This window comes from Polyodon spathula, chromosome 48, assembly GCF_017654505.1.
Source record: "Polyodon spathula isolate WHYD16114869_AA chromosome 48, ASM1765450v1, whole genome shotgun sequence".
Taxonomy (NCBI): Eukaryota; Metazoa; Chordata; class Actinopteri; order Acipenseriformes; family Polyodontidae; genus Polyodon; species Polyodon spathula.
In genome coordinates this window covers 2,512,204-2,528,182 of record NC_054581.1, presented here as the reverse complement: position 1 = coordinate 2,528,182, position 15,979 = coordinate 2,512,204, and the positions used below count along the sequence as shown (strand labels likewise).

At 44.0% G+C, this 15,979-nt stretch overlaps 1 protein-coding gene across 1 annotated transcript in view; it reads left to right on the top strand.

Moving 5' to 3' along the window:
- LOC121306486 (lysine-specific demethylase 6B-like) overlaps positions 1-15,979 on the top strand; it is a 665,627-nt gene that overhangs the window by 121,095 nt on the left and 528,553 nt on the right. The gene's annotated exons all lie outside the window — the stretch shown is intronic.

Sequence of the window (15,979 nt, the reverse complement as noted above, 5' to 3'; positions counted from 1 at the left end):
CTTAGGGCACCAGCTTCAGGGATTTTATATTTTTTCAAACTTATATGGGCAGAGAGGATTTCCAGGGAAGGAGTAAATGAAACCTCTGGGTATTTCTTTATTTGATTCATTATAATTCTTGTGATTCTTGGTTTGTTCGTTCAATTTTAAAGTGCAATATTCCTGGCTGTTTCATCATGGCAAAGTACAAACGAGTCTGCTTTTAAATCACGCAGACCTTCTTTGCCACATCTGGCCATATTTAGTTGCACATCAAATCAAACCTAACCTCTCAGGTGACAGTGTTAGGGAAGTTTATTATAATTGTTTTTTTTGTTTTTTTTAAATAGTGCTTTGTGATCCAGGGGTAGTGACAGGACCTATCCATGCTGGATATTTGCTGTACCACCTCACAGTGGCAACAAAGATATTGTTTGCATTTTGAAATACTCGGTCACTTATCAAATTCACTTTGCGGTTTATTGCTGGACTGTTTATAAAATGGTTAAGAACAGCTCGAAGGGTCACATAGCATGAGACTGAATACTCCTGTCCCTGTGTGCCACGCACAGTGGCATAAAACTCCCATAGAAAAAGATTTAGGTCAGACAGAGGAATTACTTTGAAATCAATATTTAATTATTTTTGTTTTATCCAGTCAAATAGGGCACCACTGTCTGGGCATCGGGTCTTGTGTATTTTTCCTTTTTTATGTCTAGAAGCTGCGCTTCAGCAAGTTCAAGACGCCTAATAGCAATACTTCCTTTTTTACCGCTTGAATTAGTGTTTGTGTCCGATTCAGACTTGGATTTCCCAAAAGATCAAAATTGACATAAATCTTGTCAGTCATCTTTACTGCGAATTTAAATATAGCTAACGTTTTTTAAACTATGTTTTTCAAAATGATGTATTACCATTATCCTGTCCTATTTTGGCACAAGAATACTTGCAGTATACAACTCTGAATATTCTTTTTGTAAATAATGCAATGTAGTTCTCAAATATTGGACATTTCTTAGATTGTATCTTACTTCTCTTTTGCATACCTGCATTGTCTCTTGCTAGATATGCACCTCCAGATTCTGACAAATACTTTTAGGAAACCAGGAGCAACTTGTGCTCTGGATCAAAAAGCTATAATGCTCTGCGGCTGCCCGCCAATGTGGATAACTATCGAAAAACTAGTAGAAACTAACAAACACAGGTTTGGTAAAAACAAATGGAAATCTAAAAAAAGTATGGAGAAGACTGAATAGATTCAATTCTTTAAGTCTGTCTGCATATGACATGCCTTTTAAACCAGGAATAATTTTTGTCGCTCTTCTTTGCACTCTTTCTACAGCAGCAATAACTTTTTTATAGTGAGGTGACCAGAACTGAACTTACTAATATATTGTAGATGATTTAAATCTTACTAATGCATTGTAAAGTCCTAACATTACATAGATTTACAATTTTTTCCCATATTAAATGTCATTTGCCATGTGTCTGCCCAGTTCTGAATCTTGTCTAGATCATTTTGAATGACCTTTGCTGCTGCAACAGTGTTTGCCACTCCTCCTACTTTTGTGTCGTCTGCAAATTTAACAAGTTTGCTACTATACCAGAATCTAAGTCATTAATGTAGATTAGGAATAGCAAAGGACCTAATACTGATCCCTGTGGTACTCCACTGGTTACCTCACTCCATTTTGAGGTTTCTCCTGTAATCGGTACTTTCTGTTTTCTACATGTAACCATTCCCTAATCCATGTGCATGCATTTCCTTGGCGTGAGATACTGCAGCTATATTGAGTACAGTGTACTTTGTGCAAATCACAGTCCATAGGTCAATTATGGGCAACTTGACATTTTTTTGTACAGCCAAATGTCGACAATCGACTGCACTAGGGTCAAGTACCATTACCAAAATTTTGCGAGCCCTGTGTTCAGTAACACTGTGTCATTTGTACACACAGTGTTAAGGCTGAAAAGCTAAAGTAATGCCTCACTTGGGGCTCAAACCAGGGAGCAATACCAGTAACAGCCTATAAAAACCCCAGTGAAAACAAACATGAAGAGAACTTGCATTCATAACACAAAAAGACATTAGGCACATATACAGACACACTTTTTGTGATGCTAGAACAGGATGTAGGCAGTGTTGAGAGTTTCACCGTACACTTGCACACTGATAGCAGTGTCACTGTCACTGTCAAAGCCAGAAGGAATCTAATCAGCAGAATATGCCTGTGTAATCACAACTCAGAGGCTGGCAGGTCTGCTGGTACCACTCACAGAACTACAGAAACGGGCAAGGGATTCTGGGAGGTTTAGTTTTTAATGTCTGCAGTATCACTAAGCTAACAATAATAATCACATGGAGTTTGTAATTGCAGAGAACTCCTTGCAGGCATTAATGCATCTGCTTCATTAAATCATACGCAAAGCTGCAGGAGTTAAACACCTTGACTGAAGCTCAGTATTAACTGTTGTGACACACAATATGTTACAATTACAAAGTTAATATTAGACAATACTTGAGTATGAAGCTGACTTAAAAATATGAATAAATATAGAGAAGCTCACTTCAGGTATTGTCAGCAGGATCTGCAGCCCGGCTCTAGCCACTCGCTCTGTCTGTCTCGTCAGTGGACGTGTCCTTTCTTCTCTTCAGATAGGGCCGTAAGCAGCCACTCCAAATCTGAAAATGTATTGAAATGTTTAGTTTCGTTCAAGAACACAGATTTTTATAATTCATATAATTTGCTTTGTTTCACTTAAGTGAGCAATAAGGCACAGCAGGGTGTGGGATATACTCTAATATCAACACGCCCCGGGTGTGTTATAAGTCATGGGGGCGTGTGGATATTAGAGTATATCCCACACCCTGAAGTGCCTTATTGCTCTTATAAAATGGGTCAACTAACTAAACAAATACGCAAAAACATGTTTTAATTAGAAAACAAGTCATTTTTTTATTAAATAAAAATCCTTCTGCCTCTACCTGACCTAAGAAAAAACAGTCCCTTAACTTAAAAAAATAAAATAAAAAATACATTAATTAAAAAATTATTAAAAAGCAACTTTTTTTTTTTTAATAAACATTGAACTGATTAAAAAAAGAAGCACTGTTTATAGATGTTAAATTGAACACTGCCATTGAAACTGCAGCTTTGAAGATTGACAAGCCCTTCTTTTAGATGTTCATTCTGAAGCAGCAGGTGATTTCAAGCACCACGGTGTTTACTTCATTGCTGTCCTTGTCGTTGTCTGAGGAAGTGCAGGACAGAGAGTGGCTCCACTGTTTGCGATCACTTGAAGATGGTGCCCAGTAATTAAGGATTCCCTCAGACCTGTGACAGACATTATTTTCCGTGTTTCAAGCCCTGCTTCACTAAGGACTTCTAGGATATAAATAAAAACTTAGGGCACCAGCTTCAGGGATTTTATATTTTTTCAAACTTATATGGGCAGAGAGGATTTCCAGGGAAGGAGTAAATGAAACCTCTGGGTATTTCTTTATTTGATTCATTATAATTCTTGTGATTCTTGGTTTGTTCATTACATTTTAAAGTGCAATATTCCTGGCTGTTTTCATCATGGCAAAGCACAAACGAGTCTGCTTTTAAATCACGCAGACCTTCTTTGCCACATCTGGCCATATTTAGTTGCACATCAAATCAAACCTAACCTCTCAGGTGACAGTGTTAGGGAAGTTTATTATAATTGTTTTTTTTGTTTTTTTTAAATAGTGCTTTGTGATCCAGGGGTAGTGACAGGACCTATCCATGCTGGATATTTGCTGTACCACCTCACAGTGGCAACAAAGATATTGTTTGCATTTTGAAATACTCAGTCACTTATCAAATTCACTTTGCGGTTTATTGCTGGACTGTTTATAAAATGGTTAAGAACAGCTCGAAGGGTCACATAGCATGAGACTGAATACTCCTGTCCCTGTGTGCCACGCACAGTGGCATAAAACTCCCATAGAAAAAGATTTAGGTCAGACAGAGGAATTACTTTGAAATCAATATTTAATTATTTTTGTTTTATCCAGTCAAATAGGGCACCACTGTCTGGGCATCGGGTCTTGTGTATTTTTCCTTTTTTATGTCTAGAAGCTGCGCTTCAGCAAGTTCAAGACGCCTAATAGCAATACTTCCTTTTTTACCGCTTGAATTAGTGTTTGTGTCCGATTCAGACTTGGATTTCCCAAAAGATCAAAATTGACATAAATCTTGTCAGTCATCTTTACTGCGAATTTAAATATAGCTAACGTTTTTTAAACTATGTTTTTCAAAATGATGTATTAAATGTGGTTAGTCTTATTAATATAAATTTAAATATGGCTACCGTTTTTATTTTTTCAAAATTCTAGTATAAGTGACTCGCCACTTTTTAATAAGAAATGTCAACCCATGGGCTTATGCTGTAATATTCATACCACCATGTGACCGGTTTTGACCAATCAGGGCAGATTGAGCAATTTGAGTATTTAAGAGACTCAATTTATAAACAGATGTATACAGTACTGAGATTACAAGAATACAATTACGTGAAAGAAGCCTTTCAAGGGGTGGGGGCAGAAGTGCAACACTGTCTCAAAGTAAGGCTAAGTTGTAAACTGATGTGTATTTCAACCTCGTGTAGCAGCAGATATTCTGTATCAAAATTAAAACAGTACTTTTACTACAAAAGCGTGTTTCTCGCTGCAGCAATATTAATAAACACTGTGTGACACTTAACCGAGGTCCCCCTCCGCGTTTTACATGATAGTGCAGAATAGAACTAGTAAAGGAAACACAGATACACTTCATTTAAAAGTATATTTTTAAATTATTTCAAACACATTAAAAAGCACACAAAGCCATCTTCCCGTGCGTGTTCAGGTAAGTGAAAACAGCACAAGCAGTATTGACGTTTTGGAAGGTGCCCATGTTAATGACTCCGATACAGTTAAACGCACCCCGCAGTATTATCTGATACTGAAAATATACATTGATCTTGTTTAAAAAAATTCCCAATCTCCGCTTCTGAATTGCGATTCCTAGGCTGCAACTTACACGCTGTCTCAAGATTAAAAAACAAAAAATGCACGACAGAAATAGCCAGACCGCAAAATACAATATTTACTCGCTAGTTGTTCCAAAACAAACACAATTTGCCTGGAAAACCGCCAACCTGTGAGCGCTGTGCTGGCGACACGCTGACTGCAACCAGCAACACCGCTTCAGAAATGCAACACACACAATAACAACGCGCTCCTATCTCACAAAGAGCCGACTCTCTGAAAGTAATGCATATTTAAAACATATTTTACAACTCGATAAAGAGTCGCTCTCGCCCTACCTGCTCTCCCTCGGTGTCTGAACGGGTCTGCCTTCCACAGAACGGGGAATATACCAATAGCAAAATGCAAACTGTCCAGTTCGGTTTAGCAATCCGTCTAATATGGGCGGCAAGTGGTATTGTGATATCGGAGATCTTTTAATTAAAATTAACAATACGGTCACTCTGTAGCTGCAGTTTTTCCAGTGAACACAATCTGAATTCAGGTAACCCTCGGCCCCTGTGCTGCAGTTGGTATTGCTCTTGTCTGAAGGCAGCAGCGCCGGTGCAGCGAGTTTTGCGCAGATATATACTCTGTGCTTTGTGTACTGGTGTGGTTATTTCCACTCCTCTTCTTCAGAACGAGATGTTCAAACACTAACAGTGTACCCTGATAATGTTTTTAGGTTTAGGTTAATTCAAGTTGAGCGCTGTTGTCACAGACAGATCCGCAATGGCGTGGGCAGGGCGCAGTTTCTCTGCTTTCTCTTCGCTAGTCTCGGAGGGGTCAGGGCGGGTGATCTTGCTTTTGGTAAATCCAGCACAGGGGAGCAGAAAGGTCATTCTTTACGAGTAAACTTCCAGGCAGTAGCCTCTGCTATTTCTACCACGTGCTTTTATTTAGTTTCTCTTACACTGTGTTACTGTCTCCTATTCTTATGGAAACTATAATAAGATCCAAAATGGAAAATTACCTATATGGTAACAGGGTCCTGGGAGACAGTCAACATGGTTTTAGGAAAGGGAGATCGTGTCTAACTAACTTGCTTGATTTTTTTGAGGATGCAACATCGATAATGGATAATTGCAAAGCATATGACATGGTTTATTTAGATTTCCAGAAAGCTTTTGACAAAGTCCCGCACAAAAGATGAATTCTCAAACTGAACACAGTAGGGATTCAAGGAAACGCATGTACATGGATTAACATGTACAAAACAGAAAGTACTTATTAGAGGAAAAACCTCAGAATGGAGTGTGGTAACCAGTGGTGTACCACAGGGATTAGTATTAGGTCCTTTGCTATTCCTAATCTACATTAATGATTTAGATTCTGGTATAGTAAGCAAACTTGTTAAATTTGCAGACGACACAAAAATAGGAGGAGTGACAAACACTGTTGTAGCAGCAAAGGTCATTCAAAATGATCTAGACAAGATTCAGAACTGGGCAGACACATGGCAAATTACATTTAATAGAGAAAAGTGTAAGGTACTGCACGCAGGAAATAAAAATGTACATTATAAATATCATATGGGAGATACTGAAATTGGAAAAGGAATCTATGAAAAAGACCTAGGAGTTTTTGTTGACTCAGAAATGTCTTCATCTAGACAATGTGGGGAAGCTATAAAAGAGGCTAACAAGATGCTTGGATACATTGTGAAAAGTGTTGAATTTAAATCAAGGGAAGTAATGTTAAAACTGTACAATGCACTAGTAAGACCTCATCTTGAATATTATGTGCAGTTCTGGTCACCTCGCTATAAAAAAGATATTGCTGCTCTAGAAAGAGTGCAAAGAAGAGCGACCAGAATTATTCCGGGCTTAAAAGGCATGTCATATGCAGACAGGGTAAAAGAATTGAATCTGTTCAGTCTTGAACAAAGAAGACTATGTGGTGACCTAATTCAAGCATTCAAAATTCTAAAAGGTATTGACAATGTCGACCCAAGGGACTTGAAAAAAGAAACAAGGACCAGGGATCACAAATGGAGATTAGACAAAGGGGCATTCAGAACAGAAAATCGGAGGTACTTTTTTACACAGAGAATCGTGAGGGTCTGAAATCAACTCCCCAGTAATGTTGTTGAAGCTGACACCCTGGGATCCTTCAAGAAGCTGCTTGATGAGATTTTGGGATCAATAAGCTACTAACAACCAAACGACCAAGATGGGCCGAATGGCCTCCTCTCGTTTGTAAACTTTTTTATGTTCTTATGTTCTTTATACAGGACAGTATTCCTCCCTGCTGTCCAGTGGCACAGATTTAGACTCTTCCTCAGACTGCACTGCGAACTGAAACAGGCAGCAGAGCCACCTCCACAGCAGCAGAAGAGTCCCCAGCAATGAGACACGCCGGGGACAGCGCTGCTCTGTGACACTCGAGGAGCCCTGCTATCAAAGCGTGTCCTCCAGGCTTTCATTAACTGCTATTGATTTTAAAAAGGACAAAACATCATGTTAATGTTACACAGTGAAAAATGTTAGGTTATTACCATAACCCTGGATCCCTGAAAGAGAATGACAACCATTACCGAATGGGAAGAGCCTCTCTGACTGTCAATCACTGAGCATATATAAAAAAGCTGCCCTATCAATGCCCTGCTGTGATGGGAAAGTCCCTCCTCCCTCCTGTTGAAGAGGGATGTCCTCACAGTAGCACATCACCATTTTCTTTCGAAAACAGAGGTCAACTGGGGACACAACATTAAAGGGTAATGGTTGTCATTCTCTTTCAGGGAACCAGGGTTATAGTAATAACCTAATGTTTCCTTTCAATTTGAATGACAACCATTACCAAAAGGGAAGCTGTACCAAAGCTGTCATGCCTCCAGATTACTGTACAGGCACATGGCAATAGCCTCAGAGCCCTCATTATACCTAAGGGCATGCCGCCTGCAACACCCTAGAGCCAAGAGAGGGTCTTGTTCGGTTTGTAACATCAAGGCAGTAAAAACGCACAAATGTCTGACTACCTGTCCATGTAGCAGCATTGCATAACTCATCTAAGGAGGCGCCATGAAGGAAAGCCCACGAAGTTGCCTGGCCCCTGGTAGAATGGGCCGTAATGTCCCCCAGAACGGGGAGTCCGACTGTTCATACGCCAAGCGTATCGCATCTGCCACCTAGTGTGCGAGACGTTGCTTTGATAGGGCCTGACCTCTAGAGCGGGACCCCTAGCAGACAAACAGCTGGTTGGACTGTCTCCAGGATGCCGTCCTATCCAAATAACAGCGCAGAGCCTGAACTGGGCAGAGCGTATGTTGTCTACAGTCCTCCTCTGACTCGTGCAGGGGAGATCAGAAAGTTTCCAAAAACCATTGATTGGTTAATATGGAATGAGAATACCACCTTTGGCAAAAAGGATGGATTTTTTCTTAATGTTACCCAAGAGTCACTTCCAGTGAAAGCCATACATGTGTCATCGATGGACAGCGCATGAAACTCACTTACTTGTCTGGCAGACATAATGGCTATTAAAAATGTCACCTTCAAGGAAACAGGGCGCAGTTCTGCTGTTGCCATGGGCTCAAATGGGGGACCCATAAGGGCCCGCAGTACCAGTTCTAGATCCCACTTGGGGACCATCCTTTTCATGGGAGGACGAAGCCTCCGAGCCCCTTTAAGAAATTGCACTGCCAGGAAATGTGCCCCTGGGTCCGAGTCAATTTTGTCATGGCACACTGATATTGCTGCCAGGTATACCTTCAGAGTGGACGCTGATTTTCCTGCGTCAAACAAGTGTTGTAAGAAGGTTAATATCTTCTCAATGGGGCAAGTCACAGGCTCGTTACCTTCGGCAAGGCACCAGTCTTGGAAAACTTTTCATTTATGAGTACTGGGCTCTAGTGCTCGGCGCCCTAGCAGACTGTAGTGTTTCTACTACTGCATCTGGCAAACCTCGTCTGAATAGACGGCTCCATTCAACGGCCAGACCCAAAGTCAGAGCTGGGCTGCGTTCGGGTGCCATAATAGCCCCTCCGCTTGGCTCAGGAGGTCCTTGAACAGCTGGAGCTGCCACGACTGATCCAACAACATGTCAGAGAAGAGCGTAAACCAAGGGCGTCTCAGCCATCTGGGTGCAACCAGCAAAACCTGTGCTCTCTCCACTGATCCTTTCTAGTGTCACGGGTATTAATGGTAGTCGAGGGAATGCATACAAAAGCCCCGTCTCTCTCCATGGAGAACCACAGTGGGCAATGAGTGGACTCGGCTGTGGCAAAGAGGTCAACTTGTGCCGGTCGAAACCTCTCCCAAGTCTGCTCCACCACTTGAGGATGCAGCCTCCACTCCGAGCTGTCTGGAGCTGGACAGAAGGTCTGCTGCCTTGTTGTCCACATCGGGGAGGTGAACTGCCCTGATGGAACGTAACTTTCTGTGCGTCCAGGACAGGACTCCAGTGTCTTCTAGCCTTGTCTGGACACTCGCACCAGCCGGTACCGATCTTAGACCGGGTGCACCTTGAACGTATTCACCCAGGCTTGAAGTGGGGGCATTCTCAGCAGCTAGTGGAAGGATTCTCGAGGCGACTGCCATCAGTCCCAACAACCTTTGATAGACTTTGACCTATAGGAGAATGTCCTCTCTGAATAGGGAGAGTGTTAAGAAACATAAGAACATAAGAACATAAGAAAGTTTACAAACGAGAGGAGGCCATTCGGCCCATCTTGCTCGTTTGGTTGTTAGTAGCTTATTGATCCCAAAATCTCATCAAGCAGCTTCTTGAAGGATCCCAGGGTGTCAGCTTCAACAACATTACTGGGGAGTTGATTCCAGACCCTCACAATTCTCTGTGTAAAAAAGTGTCTCCTATTTTCTGTTCTGAATGCCCCTTTTTCTAAACTCCATTTGTGACCCCTGGTCCTTGTTTCTTTTTTCAGGCTGAAAAAGTCCCTTAGGTCGACACTGTCAATACCTTTTAGAATTTTGAATGCTTGAATTAGGTCGCCACGTAGTCTTCTTTGTTCAAGACTGAACAGATTCAATTCTTTTAGCCTGTCTGCATATGACATGCCTTTTAAGCCCGGAATAATTCTGGTCGCTCTTCTTTGCACTCTTTCTAGAGCAGCAATATCTTTTTTATAGCGAGGTGACCAGAACTGCACACAATATTCAAGATGAGGTCTTACAAGTGCATTGTACAGTTTTAACATTACTTCCCTTGATTTAAATTCAACACTTTTCATAATGTATCCGAACATCTTGTTAGCCTTTTTTATAGCTTCCCCACATTGCCTAGATGAAGACATTTCTGAGTCAACAAAAACTCCTAGGTCTTTTTCATAGATTCCTTCTCCAATTTCAATATCTCCCATATGATATTTATAATGTACATTTTTATATCCTGCGTGCAGTACCTTACACTTTTCTCTATTAAATGTCATTTGCCATGTGTCTGCCCAGTTCTGAATCTTGTCTAGATCATTTTGAATGACCTTTGCTGCTGCAACAGTGTTTGCCACTCCTCCTACTTTTGTGTCGTCTGCAAATTTAACAAGTTTGCTTACTCCAACGACCGAATCTTGTCTCCAACGACCGAATCTTGTCTTCTGACAGTGAGCCAAGTATACTCACAGAGTTTAGTTTGATCCCCAGGAACACTGTGGACTGAGACGGTACGAAGTTGCTCTTCTGTTGATTTATTGAGAGCTCTAACTTCTCCACATGATCTATGACCTGTTTTGTGTGCGCCTCTATGCGTGCTTCTGACTGCGCGCAAACCAACCAATCGTCCAGATAGTTTAGGATCCGAACACACCGCAGCCTGAGTGGAGCCAGTGCTGCATCCATGCACTTTGAAAATGTGCGGGGCACCAGCGAGAGGCCAAATGGCAGCATGCAGACTTCGTATGCATTGCCTTGAAAGGCGAAGCGCAGATACTTTCGGGACGGATCGGGACGTGAAATAGGCATCTTGCATTTTGATCGATGTGAACCAGTCGCCTGGTTGGATGGACTGGAGGATACGCTGTGCTGTCAACATGTTGAACTTTGCTTGAGGAACAAGTTGAGGACCCGAAGGTCCAGAATTGGTCTGAAACCGCCGTCCCTTTTGGGCACCAGGAAGTTGTGGGGGGGTTTGGTGGCAACAGGGGCTCCTCAGGGTCGGTCTCCCTTGGGCTTGGGAGGGGGCGGGTCTTTCTTAGGCCCCAGCCTCGATCTCCAGCCGGAGAATCATTTATACCTGGCCTGCGGTGGTCCCCTGCCTCTGCCTCTGCCTGCTTGTCTATTCTGGGGTGGAGGACAATGTTCATACCCTTTTACCCCAGCAGGCTGCGCATGCCACCTTGGGTGCTGACCGGAAGGCGCGAAAACTTTGAGACGACCTCCGTGGCCTTGTGGGACCTCTCAAGGCTCACATCAATGGTCACCCCGAAAGTCTGTCCCGGTGTAATGGGGGCATCCAGCAGTGCCACCTTCTTGGTCTCTACAACCTGGTTTGCATCAGCCAAAAATGCCAGCGCGCGGCCACCATCGCCACCAGCGACCTCCCTGATGCCTGATCCAACTCCCCTATTAGGTCAGTCATTGCCTTAGCCACCACCTGGAGCTCCCCTGTGTCTGCCTCCATGGCTGTGTCCTGCAGCCTCTGCGCTAACTGGCTCTGGTAGAGTACCAGTATGGTCATGGCGTTTGCTGCTCACATGGACAGTGCTGCCGACGCGTATGCCTTTTTCAGCATCGTCTCTGTTGTTCTGCAGGGCTTTGACGGGCATGTTGGGTCCTTATCCCCCTTGGTGAAGGTGGATCCCTGCACCAGCACCGTGACCATGTCCCTGGTGGTAGGGAAAGCGCCTAGGCCCGCTTCTTGGGCTCCTGCAGTTAAAAGCAGAGACTCTGCTGTCTGGAGGCTGAGGGTGCAGATGCTGGGTTGCCCCAGGAGGAGTGCACCAAATCCAGGAAGTCCTGGCACAAGGGGAGGGCGTGCTGTGGGTGCCCTCTCTGCTGGAGGACGTGGTTCCCCTTTCCCTCCTGTTCTCCCGGCCATGGGACATCAGTGGCTGCAACTGCAAGCCGCATTCGCGCCTGGAAATCTTCCCTTTGGGACACGTGTGGCAAGGGTGGCAGGGTGCTCCCCACTGTGGCCTGCCCGACGGAGATGGCTGGGTCCGATACGTCCGACCTGGATGCTGTGAAGGACAGCTTGCCTGGGCTAGGAGGTCTAGGCAGAGGGGACAGGGAATGAGACTGTCGGCTGAGGTTGGGCGTCTTCGAGGCGACTGCAATGGCAAACGTCTGCGCCTGCATTGGGAAGGGGAGCGGTGCCTACATGGCGACCTCTTGTCCCATGGAGAAGGGGAGCGGTGCCTGTGCGGCAACCGTCTGTCCGCTGGTGAATGTCTCCTTGAGTGGTACCACCTTGGCGGTGACCATCTTGCCTCCCCTGAGAGGTGCCTGCACCTCTGTACCGGTGGTGTGGAAAGGGGAGGGGGACCCAGTTGTGTGGGAGAGTTCCCTGGTCACTGTAGCAGGAGGGATCGGTGTCGAGGCGCGCGTTGTCGGTGCCAAGGTCGGCGTCGAGATGTGCGCGGTCAGTGCCAAGAGGTCGGTGCCGACGTGTAGTGCGGTTGGTGCCGGTCTGTAGACAGCCTCGAAGAGGTTTACCAGTTCCGAATCAATCGGTGCCGTGAACGGCGCGGAGAAGAGCGCTGTTGATGGCGAGACAGTCGGTGTCGAGTGGACCTGTTCCAAGGTCGGTGCTGATGGTAGGCACTGTCGGGGCCGAGCTGTAGGCAGCACCAAAGATGCTTACATCGGTGCCGACTAAATCTGGACCAGGGAGGCGCTGTTTTTTCAATCTCCGTTCGGCGGATAAAACTGCGGTTGATGCCGGAGGCAAGCGCAGCCGCGCTAGGAAAGCCCGAGTATTGAAAGGGGCGCTAGGCCCAAGCTTTTTTTTTTTTTTTGGTCACTGTGACAGGTTAAATCGGTGTAGAGTATGACGCTGTGAGCCTACACGGTCTCCTTACTGCACCACAACAGTTCTCACACGGTGTCTCAACTACACAAAGCCTCGTGCAGTGAGAGAGTAATGGTCGTTCGCTAATCCCTGAAGAGGGGTCCAAACCAGCTCTAGCCAGAAAACTGATGCGGGAATTATAGCGAGAGCCAATTTAATCTGCCAAATTCAGCACTTAAAAAGAAAAGCAATGTACGACCTGTCTCGGAGAGATGAGAGAGAAAATGGCTTTGTGCTATTGTGAGGACGTCCCTGTTCAACAGGAGGTGGGAGGGACTTCCCCTTCACAGCAGGGCCCTGATAGGGCAGCATTTGTATATTTGCTCAGAGATTCGGCAAATACTCAACCATGAGCACAAAGGCGCTTTCAAACGAACTCCGGGGCAAAGTTGTTGAAAGGCACAGATCAGGGGATGAGTATAAAAAAAATATCAAAGGCCTTGAATATCCCTTGGAGCACGGTCAAGAGATTATTAAGAGGTGGAAGGTGTATGGCACCTCCAAGACCCACCAAATTGGACAACCGAGCAAGAAGGAGACTGACCAGAGAGGCTACCAAGAGGTCAATGGCAACTTTGCAAGAGCTACAGGTTTTTTTGGCCAAGACTGGTCAAAGTGTGCATGTGACAATATCCCAAGCACTCCACAAATCTAGCCTGTATGATAGGGTGGCAAGAAGGAAGTCATTACTCAAGAAAGTCTGCCTTGAATCCCGTTTCAAGTATGAAAAATAACACTCAGGAGATTGTGTAGCTATGTGGCAAAAAGTTTTGCGGTCTGACGAAACTAAAATGTAACATTTTGGCCTAAATGCAAAGCGTTATGTTTGGCACAAACCCAACACAGCCCAAAGAACACCATCCCTACTGTGAAGCATGGTGGTGGCAGCTTCATATTTTGGGGATGTTTCTCATCGGCAGGGACTGGGGCACTTGTCAGGATAGAAGGGAAAATGAATGGAGCAAAGTACAGAGAAGTCCTTGAGGAAAACCTGCTGCCCTCTGCAAGAAAGCTGAAACTGGGACGGAAGATCACCTTTCAGCATGACAACGACCCAAAGCACACAGCCAAAGCTACTCTGGAGTGGCTAAGGAACAAAAAGGTGAATGTCCTTGAGTGGCCCTGTCAGAGCCCCAGCCTAAATCCAATCAAAGAATTTGTGGCATGACATGAAGATTGCTGTCCATCAACGCTGCCCAAGGAACCTGACAGAGCTTGAACAGTTTTGTAAAGAAGAATGGTCAAATATTGCCAAATCTAGGTGTGCAGTGTTGGTAGAGACCTATCCCAACAGACTCACAGCTGTAATTACTGCCAAAGGTGCTTCCACCAAGTATTAACTCAGGGGGGTGGAGACTTATCCAATTATGATCTTTCAGTTTTGTATTTTTAATATATAATTTTTTTCTCAATAAAAACTTTGTTTCCCCTTAACAGCGTGGAGTATGGTGTGAGGCACTCTGAGGCACACACACACATAAATAATCATGCAGATCCCTGTGGATTAAAAAAAATGGGTGACTGTTTTACCTTCAGCTTTCATTTGTAGTTGGTACCTAGGAGGCGTGTTGAGATAGCTGTAATATTTATAACAGAATTACCCATTTAGAGAACAAAAGATTGATTAGCTTAGGCTAGAGAGAGTACAAGGGAGTGAGAACAAAGATGCTGAGTGTAGCTGCTGTTTAGCTGTGTAAAGATCTGCTTGAATTAATCACTGAAGATAACCAGTAACCTTGGTGCAATCATTATTAACATAATTTAATATTCTACAGACAGATGAATAATAATATTTTGACTATGTTACAGTTTAAAGCTATTCACCAAGATTTACCAGTAACTAATGGACCACACTACACAACAGTATCCTTAGTTTTAACTCAGAGGCTTGGTACCTGGGGCTCAGTTAACCTAAGCCGGGCCCTGTTTATAGGCACTATTTATATCCAGTTTGCATGATGGTTCCCACAGGGTTCACGTCCTGCCTTTGTGAAGTAGGCTGGTCTTCGCTCGAGTATCACATTGGTTCTGGGTTACAGAGCCAAAACCGGCAGGGACTGTTTCTTTGTTGCGCTGCAACAAACCCTGCTAGCCAGGTGCCCAGTGAGCTTAAAAGCAGGCACCTTCGGGGCTGGCCTTTGTTCTCCAGAGGTACATAGCTCACCGACATGTGCACTCGAGTTCATGGGTGAAAAAGGAAGCTGGCTTGGTCGTGGGATCGGGGGACGCCCACTGAACCCTTGGAGCCATGTGGGGAATTGCTGCAGTGAGGGGAAAAGGGATTGGGCATCCAAACAGAGAGAAATCAGTAAAATAATAAACTGGACATAATGAAATGTATCTACATTTAAAAAAATAACAGAAACAAAGTTAATGCACTGCTGCAGGGGGAGCAGAATGAGTCATACAGCTCGGACAGTGCTAATTTGCAGCCAGGCTTTGCGAAGAGGCCGAATTTTGCTGGGTAATTCAAAGGGGGTGTCGCATTGGTTCCGCCTTTCCCAGGGGTGGGAATGGGAAACCAACAGCGAACCAGTCTGGCTAGACACCAAACATATTCAGAGTGGATAAGAAGTAGGGCTGGTCTCTGTTCTCCGGGATCGGTAGCCCACCCACTTCTGCACTGAACTGCTCTACCGCTATCACTGGCAAGATATTAATGGTTGAAACACATAGAAACAGTGCTGAAACACAATAGTGTTGCTATAATATCTCAACATGCTCACACAAACCACAAATACTGTATCTTTTAAAGTATTTTAATAAAGACAGATGGTTAACATACCATATCATGATTACAAAGATTACTAATTTTACAGTCCCTGACAACCAACGCTGTACACGTTCCTCTAGTTTTCCTTTATTGAAATTAATTCAACTTATTTTGAGGATTTAAGCATTAGCTGTATTTTAATCTGCCACCGTTCAGCTTCATTGAGTAGAACCCCTTGTTAAGTAAAAAAGACCACATTAAAAACATGAAATGACACCAAGAGTCTTCGA